Below are 16,323 nucleotides of genomic sequence, written 5' to 3' on the forward strand. Positions count from 1 at the left end.
TGAAAGCTTCCGGCTCAAATAGAGAATGGGATGTTCTTCTCCATTTATCTCTTGAGAGAGCACAGCTCCTAGACCAACCTCTGAAGGGTCTGTCTGGACCACAAACTCTTTCTTGAAGTCTGGTGCGACCAGGACCGGCTGTTTACACAGTGCTGACTTCAACAGTTGAAACGCAGTCTCTCTTTCCTCCGTCCACTTTACCATGGTTGATCTGGTGGCTTTTAGGAGATCCGTCAGTGGCGTGGTCATCATGGCAAAATTTGGGATAAACGGCCGGTAATATCCCACCATTCCCAGGAATGCTCTCACTTGCTTCTTGGAGAGTGGTTTCGGCCAGGTCTGGATTGCCTCCACTTTATTAGCTTTGTTTCGCCTCTCCTGACGACATAGCCCAAGTACTTGGCCTCCTCTTCTCCAACGGCGCATTTTTGGGGATTTATTGTAAATCCCACCTTTCTTAGAGCATCTAGAACTGCCTGTAGTTTAGGTAGATGACTTTCCCAGTCTAGGTTAAAGACTACAATGTCGTCAAGGTAGGCTGCGGCATACTTCTTATGTGGGGGTAGGATCCGATACATAGCCCTCTGGAAGGTGGCTGGGGCCTCCTGTAGTCCGAACGACATCCAAGTGTATTGGAAGCACCCATCAGGTGTTGAGAAAGCCGTCTCCTCCTTGGCCGTCTGGGACATGGGGATCTGCCAGTAGCCCTTTTTTAGGTCCAGAGTGGTGATGTACCTCGCCTGTCCAAGCCTCTCGATGAGTTTATCGACGCGGGGCGTCGGGTATGCGTCACACTTGGACACCTCATTCAGCCGGCGGTAATCATTACAAAACCTCCACTCTCCATTGGGCTTTGGCACGAGGATGATGGGGCTCGACCATCCACTCTTTGACTCCTCTATCACACCGAAGTCTAACATCCTCTTCACCTCAGCCGAGATCACCTCCCGGCGTGCTTCAGGAATCCTGTATGGCTTCAGGTTCACCCTTATATGGGGCTCTGTTAGCATATCATGTTCTACCACCTGGGTATGCCCCGGCAACTCTGAGAAAAGGTCCCGATTCTGCTGGAGCACTTCTCGACACTGTTGCTTCTGGGCTGACGAAAGGGTCTCCGCTATCGTGACATCTTCCACCTGGCCTTCGGGAATGGCTCCCAGGCAAGGAGTTCCCACGGGTTCCCGATCTCGCCACGGCTTGAGCAGGTTTACATGGTACACCTGGTGTGGCTTTCTTCGGCCAGGCTGGTGGACTCTGTAGTTCACTTCACCGAGCTTCTCCACCACCTCATATAGGCCTTGCCACTTGGCCAGAAACTTACTTTCAATGGTGGGAATAAGAACCAGGACGCGATCCCCAGGTTGGAACTGTCTCAGCCTTGCTGACTGGTTATACACCCTCGCCTGGGCTTCCTGCGCCTGGACGAGATGTTCCTTCATGATGGGCATCACCTTTGAGATTCTCTCCTCCAACTGGGCAATATGTTCGATGATGCTCAGGTGGGGCGTGACCTCGGCCTCCCAGGTTTCCTTGGCGATGTCTAGGAGACCTCTTGGATGCCGTCCATACAGGAGCTCAAATGGAGAGAAGCCAGTGGAGGCTTGAGGAACTTCTCTGACAGAGAAAAGCAGAAATGGAAGCAGGTAGTTCCAGTCTCGCCCCCATCCTTTTCAACGACCTTCCTGAGCATCGCCTTTAAAGTCTTATTGAAGCGTTCCACTAAGCAGTCAGTCTGCGGATGATAAACTGAGGTCTGAATCTGGGCAATCTGAAGGACTCTGCATAGCTCCTTCATCACCTTGCTCATGAAGGGGGTTCCTGTCCGAGCAAAAATATGAACTAGCTCTCGGGCTATACTTTTACTGGGCGAGTTCCTTAGGGGTACCGCTTCGGGGTACCGGGTCGCATAGTTCATGACCACCAGGATGTATTGGCGGCCCCGGGCCGATTTAACTAAGGGACCTACAAGGTCCATGGCAATCCTCTCAAAGGGAACCTCTATGACAGGTAGTGGAACTAATGGACTACGGAAGTGGGAGATGGGCACGGTTATCTGGCAGGTGGGGCAGGACCTACAATAGTTTAAGATTTCTCGATAACATCCTGGCCAATAAAACCTCCTTATAATTCTCTCCTGGGTTTTCTCAACCCCTAGGTGTCCCCCCAGAATATGTGAGTGTGCCATGTTTAATATCCTCTGACGGTATGAACCTGGAACTAACAGCTGTTCCACTACCTCTTCACTTTTTAGTTTGGTCACCCGGTATAATAGCTTCCCCTGAACTGCAAAGTGTTGGTACCTGGTGTCCGCCCCTGGTTTTTGAGCAACACCAATACAAACAGTAACATTATCCCACGCCCCTTTCAAGGTCAAGTCCCGAACCTGAGCTGACCCAAAGTTCTCTCCAGGCACCTCTAATTCAGGGAGGTCGACCACCTCAGACACAGTCTCGTCCTCGTCATCGACAAGGACACATAGTGGGAACTCATCCACTTCCGATGTCCACAGGGGTATTTCTCTAGGGTCCTGGCTTTTTTCCACGGGACTCGGTCTGGATCCTTTCCCACACAAGTCCCAGAACAAGGGAAAATCGCACCCCAAAATGACGGGATGTATCAGGTCCTTGACCACCCAGACCTCGTGGGATTGGAAGCCACAGTCTGTTCTGACTGTCACTCTGACCACCGGGTAGTTCTTGGCGTCCCCATGTATGCAGCGGATGCCCACAGATTTGGTAGAGATCAGCTGGTGGGGAAGGGTGGCACTGATTAAGGTTACCAGACTCCCAGAGTCCAATAGTCCCAGGACCATCACTCCGTTAACGGATAGGGCTCACACCTGCGGCCCCTCGCCAGGTTGACAGTCAACACTGCAGGCTGGGTAAGCATAGTATGAACATCGTCTGCCTAGACTGCAGTCCATTGGCTCAGCAGACGTATGACACTGGGTGGGTACGTGTCCCGGATTGCGACACCACCAACAGATCACATCCTTAACAACAGTCCTTGCGGCACCTTCAGTGAAAGTGGGACGCCCCCCAGTTGTGGCTCTGAACCCCTTCCGTGGTAAACCCGCCCCCTTTTGGGCACTCCAGTAGAGGAAGGTGATTATGTCGGGTTTCCCTAGGGATTTTTCGACCACTTGGTACCTGTCTACCAGGCCAACAAGGTCGTCCACATTCCGAGGGTCGCCCTGGGCAACCCAGGACTGCACCGGCCTGGGTAGGGAATGGATGAACTTGTCGATCACCACACAGTCAACCATCTGGGCAGGAGAAGAAGACTCTGGCTGCAGCCACTTCTGGACTAGATGTAACAAGTCGAGCATCTGTGAGCGTGGAGGTTTGTCGCCAGCATACGCCCAGTGGTGGACCCTTTGCGCTCTGACAGACATAGTCACTCTTGAGAGTGACAATATCTCGGTTTTTAATTTCGCATATGCCTTTGCGTCTCGTAAAGTCAGATCATAATAGGCCTTCTGCGGCTCCCCGGTCAAATATGACGCCAGAACCTCTGCCCACTGCTTCTGAAGTAATCTCTCCCGTTTCACCACCCTTTCAAAAACAGTCAGGAATGCCTCAACGTCATCCCCTGGGGTCATCTTCTGTAAGGTTCTCCTTACCGTTTTCCTGACGTGTGCGTCCTCACCTGGATCTGGGGGTGGAGCGGATGTCCTGCCACGTATCTCCGCTGCTAGGAGCGCCATCTGTCGTTGCTGCTGCTGGATTTGCTGTATCAGCAGTTTATTTGTCTCCTGCTGCTGTTCCTGTTGTTGCTGAAGCTGTTCTCTGTGCTGCTCCTGCATGCTCTGCTGCATGCTCTGCTGGGTCTGCAAGTGCAGTTGCTGCATGCTCTGCTGGCTTTGGACCAGGTGCTTAATGAGCTCATCCATGCTGCCGGACTTCTCTGGCTGGCTGGCAGCCTTTACCCAGGACATCCACTGGTCTCTGTGGCAGGTACACGTGTTCCTGGAATCTTGCACGCACTCTCGCACCAACTGTGGTAGGACGGCTAGCTCGGCCACTTCCGGAAGTAGACTCAGAAACCCGGGTTTTCTTTGCAGGTTTTATTAGCAGCATAAAGCTCGGCACTCCAGCAAAATAAATACAGCCCTACTTGGCTAAACCACAAAACAAAAGATAAGCTATAGCACAGTCCATATATGTGTGTGCGGGTCGCACACACAAGTTATGTCCAGCCTTCAGCTCCCTCCTGAGCTATGGCTGTCCAGTCTGGAGACCTTGCCTCTCCAAACACAACTCAGAGAAAAAAAAAAACAGGGCTGAACATTTAAAGGATGCTCAGCCACACCCTGAGGTGGAGGTATGGGAAATGACGTCCCTCCCATCACTGTCATTCCCCTAAAACCAAGCCCTTTAAGAGAGTTAACCCACCAGCAAATAACATGCTGGCAGAAAGTTCATTGGTTTCAGTTCACACAGGCTAGCAACCTGTGCGGCACATACCTCCCCTCATATATCATACCAGTGACTCTGTCACAAACTGTATAGCAGAACCTGTCCTTTATAATCAAAACATTTTGTTACCGAGGCCCTCCTCTATGTGTCTTTAAATTGGTATTGGGGCATTTCCTAAATTTAGGAAGACATTGAAGTCACTGCACACACAATAACTGTATAACAGAAGCACTCCTTTATAATGGGAACATGTTGTTACGGAGGCCCTCCTCTTTGTGTATTTAAATTGGTATTGGGGTTTTTCCACAATTCAGGCAGCCGTTGCAGTCTCTGCATACGCAATAACTGTATAGCAGAACTACTTCTTTATAAAGGGAACATTTTGTTACCGAGGCAATCCTCTATGTGTCTTTAAATTGGTGTTGGGGTTTTTCCACAATTTAGGCAGCCCATGCAGTCACTGCATACGCAATAACTGTATAGCAGAACCTCTCCTTTATAATGGGAATATTTTGTTACCGAGGCCTTCCTCTATGTGGCTTTAAATTGGTATTGGAGTTTTTTCTAAATTTAGGCAGCCATTGCAGTCACTGCATACACAATAACTGTATAGAAGAACCTGCCCTTTATAATGGGAACATTAAGGACACCCTCCTCTATGTGTCTTTAAATTGGTATTGAGATTTTTCCAAAATTTAGGCAGCCGTTGCAGTCACTGCATATGCAATAACTACATAGCAGAAACTCTCCTTTATAATCAAACATTTTGTTACTGAGGCCCCCCTCTATGTGTCTTTAAATTGGTAATGGGGTATTTTCTAAATTTAGGCAGCCATTGAAGTCACTGCATACACAATAACTGTATAACAGAAGCACTCCTTTATAAAGGGAACATGTTATGGAAGTCCTCCTCTTTGTTTCTTTAAATTGGTATTGGGGTTTTTCCACAATTTATGCAGTCATTGCAGTCACTGCATACACAATATTGTATAGAAGAACCTGCCCTTTATAATGGGAACATTTTGTTACCGATGCCCTCCTCTAAGTGTCTTTAAATTGGTATTGGGGTATTTCCACAATTTAGTCAGCTTTTGCAGTCAATGCATTAGCAAAAACTGTATAGCAGTACCGCTCTTTTATAATGGGAACAATTTGTTACGGAGGCCCTCCTCTATGTGTCTTTAAATTGGCACTGGGTTTTTTCCACAATTTAGGCAGCCCATGCAGTCACTGCATACGCAATAACTGTATAGCAGAACCTCTCCTTTATAATGGGAATATTTTGTTACCGAGGCCCTCCTCTATGTATCTTTAAATTGGTATTGGGTTTTTTCCTAAATTTAGGCAGCCGTTGCTGTCACTGTATATGCAATAACTGTATAGCAGAACTGCTCCTTTATAATTGGAACATGTTGTTACTGAGGCCCTCCTGCATGTGTCTTTAAATTGGTATTGGGGTTTTTCCTAAATTTAGGCAGCTGTTGCAGTCACTGCATATGCAATAACTGTAGAAGCAGAACAGCTCCTTTATTATGGGAACATTTTGTTACCGAGGTCCTCCTCTATGTGTCTTTAAATTGGTATTGGGGTTTTACCTCAATTTAGGCAGCCGTTGCAGTTACTGCATATGCAATAACTGTATAGCAGAACCTCTCCTTTATAATCTAAACATTTTGTTACCGAGGCCCTCCTCTATGTGTCTTTAAATTCGTACTGGGGTATTTTCTAAATTTAGGCAGCCATTTAAGTCACTGCATACACAATAACTGTATAACAAAACCACTCCTTTATAATGGGAACATGTTGTTACGGAGGTCCTCCTCTTTGTGTCTTTAAATTAGTATTGGGGTTTTTCCACAACTTAGGCAACCATTGCAGTCACTGCATACACAATAACTGTATAGAAGAACCTGCCCTTTATAATGGGAACATTTTGTTACAGACACCCTCTTCTATGTGTCTTTAAATTTAGGCAGCCCATGCAGTCACTGCGTACGCAAAAACTGTATAGAAGAACCTGCTCTTTATAATGGGAACGTTTTGTTATGGAGGCTGTCCTCTATGTGTCTTTAAATAGGTATAGGGGTTTTTCCTAAATTTAGGCAGCCCATGCAGTCACTGCATACACAATAACTGTATAGCAGAACCTCTCCTTTATAATGGGAACATTTTGTTACGGAGACCCTCCTCTACGTGTCTTTAAATTTGTATTCAGGTTTTTCCACAATTTAGGCAGCCATTGCAGTTACTGCATACGCAATAACTGTTTAGCAGAACCTCTGCTTTATAGTGGGAACATTTTGTTAAAGAGGCCCTCCTCTATGTGTCTGTAAATTGGTATTGGGGTTTTTCCTAAATTTTGGCTGCCATTGAAGTCACTGCATACACAATACCTGTATAACAAAACCGCTCCTTTATAATGGGAACATGTTGTTACCGAGGCCCTCCTCTATGTGTCTTTAAATTGATATTGGGTTTTTTCCTAAATTTAGGCAGCCGTTGCAGTCACTGCATATGCAATAACTGTATAGCAGAATTGCTCCTTTATATTGAGAACATTTTGATACGGAGGCTCTCCTGTATGTGTCTTTAAATTAGTTTTGGGGGTTTTCCTAAATTTAGGCAGCCGTTGCAGTCACTGCATATGCAATAACTGTATAGCAGAACTGCTCCTTTAAAATGGGAACATTTTGTAACTGAGGTTCTCCCCTATGTCTCTTCAAAAGGGTATTGGGGTGTGTTCAAATTTTTGGCAGCCCTTGGAGTCACTGCATACGCAATAACAGTATAGGAGACCCACTCTTTAATAATGGGAACAACAAAGCATAGCCAGCTGATGGATCTCTATCAATGGTGAGGGCCGACTGCTTGCCTTTAAGAATAGTAAGGACCACCTGAGGCCCCTATAAAAATAGCCTTTGTGACTTTCAGACCTTCATAAATGAAACAGGATGTGTCTGATTATGTCTCACACACCACAAGGCCTGATAAGGTAGTATAATGTCATTTACTGGTAAATGTTTTTTTCACCATTGAAAGCAATGCAAAAGTATAAAGACACATCAAAAACGCTATGTGTGAACATAGCCCAAAATGTGGAGGATCATTTTCATTTTTGGTTATTTATTTTGCCTTATATACAAGTTATTACACTGGAATGGATGTTCCTTAACATTTTTCCAAGGAAAATCCATTTTGTTTTTGTATGTTTTATTGTGAGCCCATAAAAGTGACGTAATATTCTGACAACATTGTTCACAGCAGCGAACTGGGAGTCAAAGATGCTTCCAGGGGTCTTCCCTATGCTGTTCCCATGTCATTTGAGCACTGTTCCCATTGATTTGGGCAATTTTTAGGCCCCCTGCAGAACTCCGGGGGAGGGCCACCGGAAAAATGCTCGAGTTTCCCATTGACTTACATTGGGCTCGTTGCTCGGGTCGAGCATTCCAATTTGCTTGACCCGAGCAACGAGCACTCGAGCATTTTAGTGCTCACTCCTCACTAATGATTATACCTACTCAGTGGTGATATAAAAAAAAAAAAAAAAACATGTGGGACTTTAGTGGATATTTTTCAGACATCTCAAGTGTCCTTCTAATAATTAGCATTAGGCCTGCTTGCCTGTGAATCTGGCATTTTATTATATACAGCAGGCATAGACACTGTCTATACAACTGTTTGTGAAGTACAGTTAAAAACACTGTGGATGTCACATATCAGGTAGCAATATAATCTTGCAAGTTCATCAATGGAGACAAATGTGTAGGTAGGAAAATCCTTGTTTATCCCATTTGATCAGACATTGTTAATAATATAAATGCAGATTGTCTGCAGCAGAAAAAACAAAACAATTACTTCCATTTTTACAGAGATAAGATATTACCTTAAGAAATTAATCAAGTTGTCTCCACTCCAAGTCGAAGCCAAGGCACTTCATTTTTCAGGATCAGTGTAGATTTAATATGGATCAAAACTGCAAAAATGCTCTAGCCCTTATGGAAAAACTGAAAACAGGCAAGAAATACTCGCGGTTCAGTAACTCGGTAAAGCTGCACAAATCCAGATATCTTTATCTCGGAAGAGCCCAGGTGGAGTGCCACGGCTGGATCTACGGAATCAGGTGTTTTGTTTTCAGCAAGACTTCTTCCTGTTTCTGCACCTGTGCATTTATTCTTGTTTTTACAGAAATCCTGTTTGGCATGGCGAGCAAACAATACTACTGCGTACTAGGTTACCACCAGAAGAAAAACAATGCTCCTGCTGGGATCCCTTCCCAAATCTGACACAGCTGACTTGATTTCTTTTGACTGGAAAGCTTCATGTAGTAAGCAAGGCACAGTATTAAAAATACAAAATGTCAGGGCTGTGCTGTGCAGATAATATACGACATTGTGGGGCCACCTTCTGGACATAACCATTAGTGCACTTTAGTTATCGATTTTTTAAGTCCTAGCTGTTCATCTGAGAATTGACAGATTACAATCATAGATGAAATTCACCATGCTTTCTGTATTTTTTATATACAAGTCTCTTGTTTTAATAATTTGGCATTTAATAAAATACAAGCTCTATCCTCATCATCTTTTGATCATTACTCTTAGCTCTTAAGCTAACAACATTTGTTGATTTGTTTATTATTCTAGAACCACATTATGTGTACTGCCATTATGCTGGAAATAGGGAACATTCTTTAACAAAAAGATGGCTACAGCATATAGAGATATGTAGCACCCTGAGGATTCGGCTGCTACAGGGGTATTGCACCTCAGCCAGAGGTGTGATATTCCACTCCCGGGTAAGGATGGAGTGTGGAACTGAGCTCAGTAGGCTGCATGCACTACACACATCCCATTTCCGGGGGACAGACCAATGGTACTCCCACTAGAGAAATGTGCAGGTACGACAGTGTCTGTCCCTGGCTGGAGTGGGAGGGGGGTGGAACATCCCAGTAGTGTAGGGGCAGATAGGGGGAGCAGTCTGGGTAAAGCTAGGAGCTCATTGGGTGCTGGTCACCTGAGCTCACACATAGAGGGAGTATATAAGGTGGGCACCATCTTAGGACAGGGTCTTTTGTAGAGGTTTGGTCTGAAAGTCAACAGCCAGCTCCAAGGCCAAGAGAGAGAGAGAGGAGAAAGAAGGACCCAGAGAGGGAGAAGAGGGAACTCCAAGAACCCAAAATTAGACCAGAGGGTGAAGAGTTGGCACAAGGGTACCGGATCCCAAGCTGGTGGAGGGCCCTAATCCTTAGCCAGAGACCGGAGGTCGTGGGCAGGATCTGCCACGACCACCCACTAAATCCACCCGGAAGGCAAACCGTGAATAGGGTCAGGGAACCCAGAGACAAGGGTTTTACCAACAAGAGGCCCGAGGGAGCCGGACTTAGGTGGATCCCTGGTGGGGAAGGCCAGATAGAAGGACAAGTCAGAAAGGGAGCTCAGGACCACGCTCCAGAATCACCTGGGGGTTGGCCGAGTCCAGGACCTGGTGGACGCAGCACGGCTCGGGCGGTCACTCAAGGCCGGAGTGACCAACACAAAAGCAGTAAGTAAAAACCCTGAACTGCACAGCCCGACTCTGAGTTTCATTACCATCCTCACTGCACCTCCACAACCACCATCCTCTGCAACTGACCCCCTGAGGCTATACCCCTCCCGTTGGGGGTTATACTACCCGAAGCTGCACACACACCACCAGCCTCAGCGGACCCTGCTGCAGCGGCGGCCGTAGTGACCGCAAATCAACGGGTGGCGTAGTCGACACTAAAGAACATCCAGTAACATCTGTAGGACTGCCACACACTGAGCTTGACACCCTGGGCACGGACCGGGTCACCGCCACTCGGAGACTACAACCCCCATCTGATCCGGCTCCGGGTATCCCCCAAACAACACTGGCCCAGGGGGCGCGTCAACTTTGGCGTAGTCGGCAGGATAACGTGCCCGCAACAACCGGGTACTGCGTGCCTGAAGAGAAGTTCACCGTTACCTTAAAAAGAAGTCTCCCGCCGGTTCCGGAGGGTCCCCGCCAACGGACCCCATCACAGGTCGTTTCCCGCCGGTTGTCCGCCATTTGCAGCTTTTTCCCGCCATTTCCAAAGATTTCCCGCCTTGGAAGAGCGGACGCCATTATGGGCGTGCCAGAGGGTGGCAAGAGGCCACCTCCCATCGTGGGCCAGGTCGAAGAATGGCGCCAAAAGCGGAAACCGCGCCCACCAACAGAGACTGTGATGCTGGAAGTGTCCATCAGCGTGAGAGAACTGCCCCTGGAACTGACAATCACTAAGTTGCCCCGGGACCACCCTCAATGTGGGCGGAGACAGAACAAGAGAGCAAAGATGGGTGTCGCCTGGAGCAGTCTGGAGAGAGCGCACCCGGAGACAAGAAGTCTGGAGAGGAGTCCAGAGAAAGCCTACCCGGAGATGGAGGGAGAGTCAGGCAGCACCGACCCAGTGGTCAGGAGCCTGCTACAAGCCACAACCCCACTAGGCCTAGTGGAGGTCCTGGCACAGCTCCCCCGAGACCGGGAGTGTGCACAGACTGCGCTGGAGGGCCTCGCACGGAGGATGGCCCGGGTGCAGCAAGACACGTTGGCGGAGTGGAGCCGAGAGATGGCCCAGCAGACCGGAACCCGTCAGCGGAGCACGCCACCCGAGACGAGGAGACAGACCGCCTCTGAGGATGGTGCAGGAGGAGTGAAGGCCGGAGACGGCGCCGAGGAGGGAGCTGAACGGACGGAGGCAGGTAAAGGGGACGTCTCTACCCCGAGCCGGGAAACCGCGTGCCTGCCCCAGCTCCCCGTCGCAGAGCCCGAAATTCCCCCTGCCGTGCCCGTCGCTGCATCGTCACCGCCGCAGACTAGGCCTCAACCGGAAACCGCGGCCGCGACCCCTATGACGTCACGCGCTTCGACCCTGAGCGCGGCAAAGCAGGAAATACCATCGGCCTGGTCGCAAGGCCTAGTACACCCGGGCGCCGCCATTCCAACAGCGCCCCCTACCTCCGCGGAGCCACCAGCCTGGTCGCAAGGCCGAGTAACCACGGGCGCCGCCGTTCTTACGGTGCCCTTTTCCTTTAGCGTGCCCCAAGCCTGGTCGCAAGGCCTGGTCAACCCGGGCGCCGCTACCACCACAGCGCCCATAACACCTAAAGTACCGCACCTGGGTGAGGACCTGTTCGCCCAGCATACGTGCCCGGATGGGCAGCCCTTTGTGTGGCCACCGGAGTTTCACCATCCCCGACTCCGGAAAGAAAGACCCCTAGATGAGCCCCTGATTCCGGTTCCGAAGCCCGTCAGGAGGACCCAGCCCCCGCTAGAGGAGGCACAGTTTGAGTGGGACCCCACCGGAGGAGACCTCATGGGGTTCACTCAGGAGACTCGGGCGGCCGCAGCGGAGCGTGCAGAGTGCTGCCGCCAGCAGCTCGAGGTCTTCGAGAAGGAGCGGAGAGAGAGGCGGGTCCGGGAACAGCAAGCACAGATAAGGAGCGCGGAGCAGAAGAGCCGGACCAGGAGGAACCCCCGTGCAGCTCATGGTCCCCGTACCACCGGGACTGTGATTAAATTCAACCTGCAGCATGGGTGGGGCTTCATAAGAGACCATCATACCCCCGGCGACGTCTTTGTCACCCGCAGAGACGTAGAAAGCCATCTGCCGGAGGGACACAGAGGTCGTGACCTGTATGTAGGGGACGAGGTCACCTTCACCCGGCACAAGTGTGCCAAAGGACCCTACGCCCTCCATGTGCATCGCCTGACGGAGGAGGAGCTGCGGTGTGAGGAGGAGCAAGAGGACCCGGACGGGTCTGAATCCAAAGAAGGAGCAGGAGGACGCCGTCGTTAAAGTACGGTAAAGAGACTGTAAATAGTTACCCATCGGGGTACAGTGAACTGTTGTTGCTTTAAATATGTCCCCGTTGGGACAAGAGTGAACTGTTAACCCGTGTGTCCCTATTCCCATTACCTGGCCGAGGACTGAGAGCGGCCATATTCCCCTTGTATATAGTTGCGCTTCCTAAGGCGCCCCCTACCGGTTTTATAGGAAACTGTTGTTTTTCTTAAAGAGACTGTCGCACTTTACCCGGTCACAAGTTGCACCGTGGCCGGAGGAACAAGAATGTTATTTATATGAAAAGTTTATTGCTGATGATATATATATGATGTTTTCTATGTTTATGTTTATGAAAAAAATTGTATGTTTTGGATGTTTGTTCTCTTACAGCCTGAGGACGTGCTGTGATTTACTAGGGGGGAATGTAGCACCCTGAGGATTCGGCTGCTACAGGGGTATTGCACCTCAGCCAGAGGTGTGATATTCCACTCCCGGGTAAGGATGGAGTGTGGAACTGAGCTCAGTAGGCTGCATGCACTACACACATCCCATTTCCGGGGGACAGACCAATGGTACTCCCACTAGAGAAATGTGCAGGTACGACAGTGTCTGTCCCTGGCTGGAGTGGGAGGGGGGTGGAACATCCCAGTAGTGTAGGGGCAGATAGGGGGAGCAGTCTGGGTAAAGCTAGGAGCTCATTGGGTGCTGGTCACCTGAGCTCACACATAGAGGGAGTATATAAGGTGGGCACCATCTTAGGACAGGGTCTTTTGTAGAGGTTTGGTCTGAAAGTTAACAGCCAGCTCCAAGGCCAAGAGAGAGAGAGAGGAGAAAGAAGGACCCAGAGGGGGAGAAGAGGGAACTCCAAGAACCCAAAATTAGACCAGAGGGTGAAGAGTTGGCACAAGGGTACCGGATCCCAAGCTGGTGGAGGGCCCTAATCCTTAGCCAGAGACCGGAGGTCGTGGGCAGGATCTGCCACGACCACCCACTAAATCCACCCGGAAGGCAAACCGTGAATAGGGTCAGGGAACCCAGAGACAAGGGTTTTACCAACAAGAGGCCCGAGGGAGCCGGACTTAGGTGGATCCCTGGTGGGGAAGGCCAGAGAGAAGGACAAGTCAGAAAGGGAGCTCAGGACCACGCTCCAGAATCACCTGGGGGTTGGCCGAGTCCAGGACCTGGTGGACGCAGCACGGCTCGGGCGGTCACTCAAGGCCGGAGTGACCAACACAAAAGCAGTAAGTAAAAACCCTGAACTGCACAGCCCGACTCTGAGTTTCATTACCATCCTCACTGCACCTCCACAACCACCATCCTCTGCAACTGACCCCCTGAGGCTATACCCTTCCCGTTGGGGGTTATACTACCCGAAGCTGCACACACACCACCAGCCTCAGCGGACCCTGCTGCAGCGGCGGCCGTAGTGACCGCAAATCAACGGGTGGCGTAGTCGACACTAAAGAACATCCAGTAACATCTGTAGGACTGCCACACACTGAGCTTGACACCCTGGGCACGGACCGGGTCACCGCCACTCGGAGACTACAACCCCCATCTGATCCGGCTCCGGGTATCCCCCAAACAACACTGGCCCAGGGGGCGCATCAGATACATAGTCAAGACTGATGAGAAGACAGGACACATGGTTCCAGCTTTTTAATGTGATTCTATAACAACTCTGACATCAGTGACATCAAAAGTAGTTCACCTAGAAGGACATAAGGGAGGGCGGTGGCCTTCACACTTATATAGTGTACACTGTGTGCAGAATTATTAGGCAAGTTGTATTTTAGAGGATTATTTTTATTATTGATCAACAACTATGTTCTCAATCAACCCAAAAGACTCATAAATATCCAAGCCTAATATTTTTGGAAGTTGGAGCGAGTTTTTTTTAGATTTGGCTATCTTAGGAGGATATCTGTTAATGACGGTAACTATTACTGTGCAGAATTATTAGGCAACTTAATAAAAATCAAATATAATCCCATCTCACTTGTTTATTTTCACCAGGTAAACCAATATCAGTGCACAAAATTTAGAAATAAACATTTCTGACATGCAAAAACAAAAACCAAAAAAATTAGTGATCAATATAGCCACCTTTCTTTATGATGACCCTCAACAGCCTTCCATCCATAGATTCTGTCAGTTGCTTGATCTGTTTTCGATCAACATTGCGTGTAGCAGCCACCACAGCCTCCCAGACACTGTTCCGAGAGGTGTACTGTTTTCCCTTCCTGTAGATCTCACATTTTATGATGGACCACAGGTTCTCTATGGGGTTCAGATCAGGTGACCAAGGGGGCCATGTCATTATTTTTTCTGCTTTTAGACCTTTACTGGCCAGCCACGCTGTGGAGTAGTTGGATGCATGTGATGGAGCATTGTCCTGCATGAAAATCATGTTTTTCTTGAACGATACCGACTTCTTCCTGTACCACTGCTTGAAGAAATTGTCTTCCAGAAACTGGCAGTAGGGCTGGGAGTTGAGCTTCACTCCATCCTCAACCCGAAAAGGTCCCACAAGTTCATCTTTGATAATACCAGCCCATACTAGTACCCCACCTCCACCTTGCTGGCGTCTGAGTCGGAGTGGAGCTCTCGGCTCTTTACTGATCCAGCCTCTGGCCCATCAAGAGTCACTCTCATTTCATCAGTCCATAAAACCTTTGGAAAATCAGTTTTAAGATATTTCTTGGCCCATTCTTGACATTTTATCTCATGTTTCTTGTTCAAAGGTGGTCATTTTTCAGCCTTCCTTACCTTGGCCATGTCCCTGAGTATCGCACACCTTGTGCTTTTTGATACTCCAGTAACGTTGCAGCTCTGAAATATGGCAAAACTGGTGGCGAATGGCATCTTGGCAGCTTCACACTTGATTTTCCTCAATTCATGGGCAGTTATTTTGCGCCTTTTTTGGCCAACACGCTTCTTGCGACCCTGTTGGCTATTTGCCATGAAACGCTTGATAGTTCGGTGATCACGCTTCAAAAGTTTGGAAATTTCAAGACTGCTGCATCCCTCTGCAAGACATCTCACAATTTTGGACTTTTCAGAGCCCATCAAATCTCTCTTCTGACCCATTTTGCCAAAGTAAAGGAGGAAGTTGCCTAATAATTAAGCACAACTTATATAGGGTGTTGATGTCATTAGTCAACACCCCTCCTCATTACAGAGATGCGCATCACTAAATTTACTTAATTGGTAGTTGGCTCTCAAGCCTCTGCAGCTTGGAGTAGGACAACATGTATAAAAAGTATCATGTGATCAAAATACTCATTTGCCTAATAATTCTGCACACAGTGTAGTTAATCCGGATCTCCAGATCACTTTCACTTTCAACTGAACTGGAGTCCACAGCAGATGTACCAACTTGACTTTTTATTTTTCTGGATAGCTTAGCAAAAAATCATAGACAGACAATATTTTTTACGGAAAAATTGAAAAACCGGAACAAAACATAATAAAAATTATGATTACAAGTGATACCTGCCTGCAGCCCATAATTCTGATAAGAAGACATCAGCTGCAATCACTGTAAACTGTCAAAATAATCTGTAGAAGTTTCTTCTTCAAAAAAAATTTGCATATGCCTTACATTTTTTTTTTACGAACAAAAAAGTGTCCTATTTTTATGGATTGTCTTGGAATTTCTGGACGGTTGGCAACCCAGGACACTGATACAGTGAAGACCTTTGGTTGGTCTCCCTGTGCTACCACTCTGGTCTGTTAGGCCACAGATCACTTTGGGCTTGTGGCCTATTGGGCAGTGGGGATGTCAGTGACGCGCCCCCTGGGGCTGTGGGGTATTCGGTAGCCGGGCCGGTCCTTCTTGGGGTAGTCACGGTGGCAATGACCCGGTCCGTGGCCCAGGGCAGTCAATTGTGGAATAAAGATTCGTGACGCCACCCGTGGTATGCCGCCGCTGCTGTTCAGATCCACCGGGGCTGTTGGTGACGCAGCAGAGATGGTTCAGCTCTTCACGGGTAGAACTAGGCCCCAGGGCGTTTAAAGAGGTGTTCTAAGATGTTAGTGTTGTAATGCAAGGCAGGTGACGCAGCAATTAAGTAAAGA

General features: G+C 48.6%; 1 long non-coding RNA gene across 3 annotated transcripts in view; it reads right to left on the minus strand.

Moving 5' to 3' along the window:
• LOC141162151 (uncharacterized) overlaps positions 1-8,781 on the minus strand; it is a 305,553-nt gene extending 296,772 nt beyond the window's left edge. For all 3 annotated transcript variants that reach the window (XR_012250744.1, XR_012250742.1, XR_012250743.1), the window contains exon 1: positions 8,302-8,781. This is a non-coding gene — a long non-coding RNA (uncharacterized lncRNA). The remainder of the gene's footprint in view (positions 1-8,301) is intronic.
• Between the last annotated feature and the right edge of the window lie 7,542 nt (positions 8,782-16,323).

The sequence above is a fragment of the Phyllobates terribilis genome, unplaced genomic scaffold, assembly GCF_046119375.1.
Source record: "Phyllobates terribilis strain yellow unplaced genomic scaffold, ASM4611937v1 Scaffold_9__5_contigs__length_417890890, whole genome shotgun sequence".
Classification (NCBI taxonomy): Eukaryota; Metazoa; Chordata; class Amphibia; order Anura; family Dendrobatidae; genus Phyllobates; species Phyllobates terribilis.